This window comes from Chrysochloris asiatica, unplaced genomic scaffold (genome assembly GCF_000296735.1).
Source record: "Chrysochloris asiatica unplaced genomic scaffold, ChrAsi1.0 scaffold00226, whole genome shotgun sequence".
Lineage (NCBI taxonomy): Eukaryota > Metazoa > Chordata > Mammalia > Afrosoricida > Chrysochloridae > Chrysochloris > Chrysochloris asiatica.
In genome coordinates this window covers 1,803,131-1,808,576 of record NW_006408744.1, presented here as the reverse complement: position 1 = coordinate 1,808,576, position 5,446 = coordinate 1,803,131, and positions in this window count along the sequence as shown.

Genomic DNA, 5,446 nt, shown 5'->3' with positions numbered 1-5,446 from the left:
CAACTTCACAATCATTAAGCTTAAGCGCATTGTTGCTGCCACTGTACCAATCCATTTTCTTGTGGAGGGGGGGACTTCCTCTTTTTTGCTGACCAAGCATGATGTCCTTCTCTAGGACCTACTGATAATATGCCTGAAGTATGAGAGACAATCTGGCCATCCTGGCTTCCAAGGAGCATTCTGGCTGTGCTTCTTCTAACACAGATTTATTTGTTTTTCTAGCAGTCTATGGTACTTTTAATACTTTAATATTCTTCCCCAAAATCAACCCATATACATATAACACCACAGTGTCTTGTAGAAAATCAACAATTTCCGCTTACACTAAGAACAAGACAGAGTGCCTCAAACAAGTGACTAAAATGGAGTGAAAAAATATAATACCAGAAATGGTATTGGAACTACCTGATAAAGAATTTAAAAGAATGTAAATATGGCAACTTCAATGGCTTGAAAGGATTGAGAAAACTGCAGATGAAATCAAGGAAAGCATGGACAAAACTTTAGAAGAATTTAAGAAGCAAACTGACAAATGAAAAAATGGGAACCATACAAAAACAGAAATCAGAAAGAAGATTAACACTGAGACTTCAGAAATAAAACATACACTGAAAGTGCAAAGCAGTATAATTGAAGCAGTGGAAGGCCAAATTACTGAGTTTAAAGAAAAATCCCTCAATATTCACCTGTTAGAGGAACAATCTGGTAGTGTAGTGGTTACGAATTAGGCTGCTAACCTCAAAGTCAGCAGTTCGAAACTACCAGCTGTTCCACAGGAGAAAGATGAGGCTTTCTGCTCTCATAAAGATTTACATACAGTCTTGGAAACCCTGCACAGGGTCGCTATGACTCGGAACCGACTCCATGGCACATCACAACAAGAGGAACGATCAGAACAACAACAACAACAACAACAACAAAATCCAAAGAAAGCCTAAAACTTATGTGGGACACTATCAAGAGGAATAACTTATTTGTGATTGACATTCTAGAACAGGAAGAGACAAAAAAGCCCAAAGAGAAGATTGTGCAAGAGTTGTTGGAATAAAACTTTTCTAACATATGGCACTGTGGGATAATGCATCTTTTTTGGTCTCTCTGCTTTGTTGTGAGAGCTGTGAAGTCTGTGAGCTGAACTCGGCTGGAATACCTTTGCCAGGTCTCAGAAGTTTTCTGCCTTGGACAGGGTGCAGTCTCATCACTGTTCTATCAGCTCTTTTAGTGGAAAATATTTGCATCTTTCTTCTCTAACAGGTTTCTGTCTTACACAGGTTCTAGCTTTTTCGGGTTTTACTGTTTTATTTTGTTATTCAGACTCATCGTGACCCCAGGTGACAGAGTAGAACTTCTCCACAGGGTTTCCCAGTGTGGCACTGTAGGATCAGCACTGGACTGCAAACCAAGAGCTGACCATTGCACCCCGAGGGCTCCATGTAGTAGGGAGAAGAAAGGATCGCCCACCGCACACCCAGAGAGTTCACACTGCTCTCAGTCCTGAGGTAAGCGTCCTGTAAAGTGCCTTGTTTTGTTTTCCTGTCCTTGTTGTCGTGTCAGAAGCCCTAGTGATACAGTGGATAAAGCCCAGCCTGCTAACCAAAAGGTCAGTGGTTCCAATCCACCGATGGCTCCACCGGAAGAAAATGTGGCCATCTGAAACATGTCTACTTCCTTAACGATTTACAACCCTGGAAACCCTATGGGGCAGTTCTACTGCAGTGTTATCGTGAGTTGGAATTGACCCGACTGCTGTGGGTTTGGTTGGTTTGGGTTTTCTGTAGCACGTTCCACAGAGCATGCTCAGTCCGTGCCAAAGGACTGAAAGAAAGGCACCAATGACATCAAAGGTAAAAAAAAAAAACACGGGCCAGGAAGCCCTTTGACACCAGAAGGAGCTTCATCGTCCCTAACCCTGAGCAGTGGCCCACAGCTGGACGTGAGGAGCGTGCTGGAGATGTCTCAGTCCTCCAGAGACTTTTAAAAGGCAGGAAGAGGATGTCCAAAGAATGACGCTGTCTACACACAGCCCACGTCACACTGACTCATTCATCGTTCCATTTCCAGGAATGCAGCCCCATGATCAAAGAAGTTACTAATGAAGCAGTAATGTGTTTTATTTATTTACCTAAATGTATTTATGTCCCACCATAAATGCCATTAGCAATATCATTCATCTAAGGAGCTCTGGTAGCGTAGTGGTTACGAATCGGGCTGCGAACCTTAAGGTCAGCGGTTCGAAACTACCAGCCGCTCCGCGGGAGAAAGATGAGGCTTTCTACTCCCGTAAAGATTTACACCCTCGGAAACCCTGTACAGGGTCGCTATGGGTCGGACCCGACTCGATGGCACTTAACAACAACAACAATGTATATTTAATCGTTATAATATTAGAACTCTTGAGAGTGCTAGATGCCTGAGATGAGTATAAGTTTTATTAAATAGGTGCAGATTGGTCAGGATTCTGCCACTGTGGTTTGACTTGGAGATTACTGGTTAGACATTGGGGTTGATGTGAGTCAAAATCAACAACGCAGCATTGAGTTTGCTTTGGGGCTTGGATGTTAGGAAAGGAGCATCGGTGGTACAGTGGTTAATTATTCAACTGATAACTGAAAGATGAGAAGTTCAAATCCACCAATGGCTCCAAAGGAGAAAAGACTTGGTGATCTTCTCCCATAAAGAAACAGCATTTCCCATATAGGGTCACTATGAGTCAGAATCAATGCCACAACACACAACAACATGGGTTAGCACATTCAACACTTTGGAAGGTTGAACATTACAGTTCACCCAGAGGAAAAAGGGTCTGGTGATCTACTTCTGAAAATTTAGACACTGAAAACCCTATGGAGCATAGTTCTACTCGGACACACATAGAAATCCATTATCCACTCCACCTGGTGGTGGTAAACGTTAAAACCAAACCAGTTGCCGCGGAGTTGTTTCTAACTCACAGTGGCCCCATGTGCATTAAGCTAGAATTATGTCATAGGGTTTTAAATGGCTGATTTTTCTGAAGCAAGCAGCCAGGCCTTTCTTCCAAGGTACCTCTATGTGGAAGGAAACTGCCAAGCTTTCAGTTAGTAGCCTATGTGTAGATGCTTTTACTGTTGTTATGTGCCATATTTAAGGTTTTATGTCAATTTGTCTTGGCCAGGATTCTCAGTGGCTTAGCAGTTGTTGTTAGGAGTCATCAGCTTGGTTCTGACTCACAGCAACCCTGTATACAACAGAACAAAACACTGCCCGGTTTGGACCATCCTCACAATTGTTATGTTTGAGCTCATTGCTGCTGTCACTGTATCAATCCATCTCATTTGCGGTCTTCCTCTATTTCAGTGACCCTCCACTTTGCCAATCATAATGTCCTTCTCCAGGGACTGGTCCCTTCTGACAATATGTCCTGGCTTCTAAGGAGCACTCTGGCTGCACAGATTCGTTTGTTCTTCTTGCAGTCCATGGTGCTTTTAATATTCTTTGCCAACACTGTAACTCAAATCTATGGATTCTTGCGGTTGGCCCTTACTCATTGTCCAACTTTCACATGCAAATGAAGTTGTTGAAAATACCATGGCTTGGGACAAGCATACCTTAGTTCTTAAACTGATTTTTTTGTGTGTATTTGGACACTTAAGCAAGGTCTTGTGGAGCAGATTTCCCTAATGTAATACTTCCTTTGATTTTTTGACTGCTGCTTCCATGAGTGTTAATGATAGATCCAAGCAAAGAGAAACCACTGACAACTCAATCTTTTCTCCATTTGTCATATATTGTTTTTTGGTCAGCTGAGAGGACTTTTATTTTCTTTACATTGAGGTACAATCCAAACTGAAGGCTATACTCTGAAGCCAAGTTCTCTTGGCTTCCAGCAAGCCAGATTGTATCATCTGCATATCACAAATTGTTAATGAGTCTTCCTCCAATCCTGATGCCACGTTCTTTTTCATATAACCCAGCTTCTCAGATTATTTGCTCAGCATGCAGATTGAATAAGTGTGGTGAAAGAATACAGCCATGGCACACACCTTTCCTGATTTTTAACCATTCAGTATACCCTTGTTCTATTTAAACAACTGCCTCTGGATCTATTTACAGGTTCCTCATGAGCACAATTGTTTTCAAATACCCATTCTTTGAAATGTTCTGCGTACCTTGTCATGATTCACACAGCTGAAAGACTTTGCATAGTTAATACAGCACAAATAAACATCTTTCTGGTATTCTCTGCTTTAGCCATGAACCATTTGACATCAGCAATGATATCCTTTGTTCCACATTCTCTTCTGAGTCCAGCTTAAACTTCTGGCAGTTCACTGTTGATGTGCTGTTGCAGGCATTTTTAAACTAACTTCAGCAAAATTTTACTTGCATGTAATATAAATGCTATTGTTCAATAATTTACATATTCTGTTGGATCACCTCTCTTTGGAATGGACACAACTAGTCAGTTGTCCAGATAGCTATTGTCAAAATTTCTTGGCTTAGAAGAGTGAGCATCTCCATTGCTGCATAAGTTTGTGGGAAGATTTCAATTTGTATTCTATCAATTCCTGCAACCTTCTTTTTGGCCAGTGCCTTCAATGCAGCTTTGACTTCTTCCTTCAGTATCATTGGTTCTTGATCATATGCTACCTCTTGAAATGATTGAACACCGACCATTCCTTTTTTTTTTATTTTTAAATGTTTTATTGTGAATTATGTGATGGTTTACATCGGAGAACATTAGTTTTACATTCATCCTATCATATGTCGTTTTATTGCCATGGTTACAATTCCCTTCATGCATAATCAACCAACCTAAAGGGTATACACTACAAGCCTGCCCCCCCGGTCGTCAGCACACAGCCCCTCTCCCTCTCTGGGTCTAAAGTCCCCAGCGGCTCCATCTCTCCACGCCTTCATCTCTGCCTCCATCTCTGGCATCACTGCTTCTCTGGGTAGGGTCCTGTTCTCCGCTTTTCTCCCTTGATGGTCCTAGGGACCTCTGCTCCTAGACTGAAAAGTTATTCACTCCCCTCCTTGCTACAGAATGTCTACCTTTACATTTCCACCCCTCAAAATCAGTCCTGATAATTATTCACTATTGTATCGCAAGAAACCCATCTGCATTTCGTTTCATCAGTCCCGCCTAGACAGATTGGATACTACTCAGTGGACATTCTACCTTACTCCATGCCATCTGGATCTAGGTTCTGTCTTAAAAGCTTGTAAGCCAGTCACTTCTTGCCTTTGTAGTGCCCCCACTTTGGGTAGCCAATGTCCAAGTTGCCCATCCCTGGCTACTCTGTGTATGGAAGGGGTGGGAATGATCCTTGCTGTAAAGATTTGTTCCCTCTTTTGAGCTATTGCATCCATAGGTGTAGGTCAAGTTCATCAAATTGTATCACATTACTCTTCTTCTCCTCTTCTTTCTTCTTCTAGTTGAGCTCAGAACATCCAGTCATTGAAG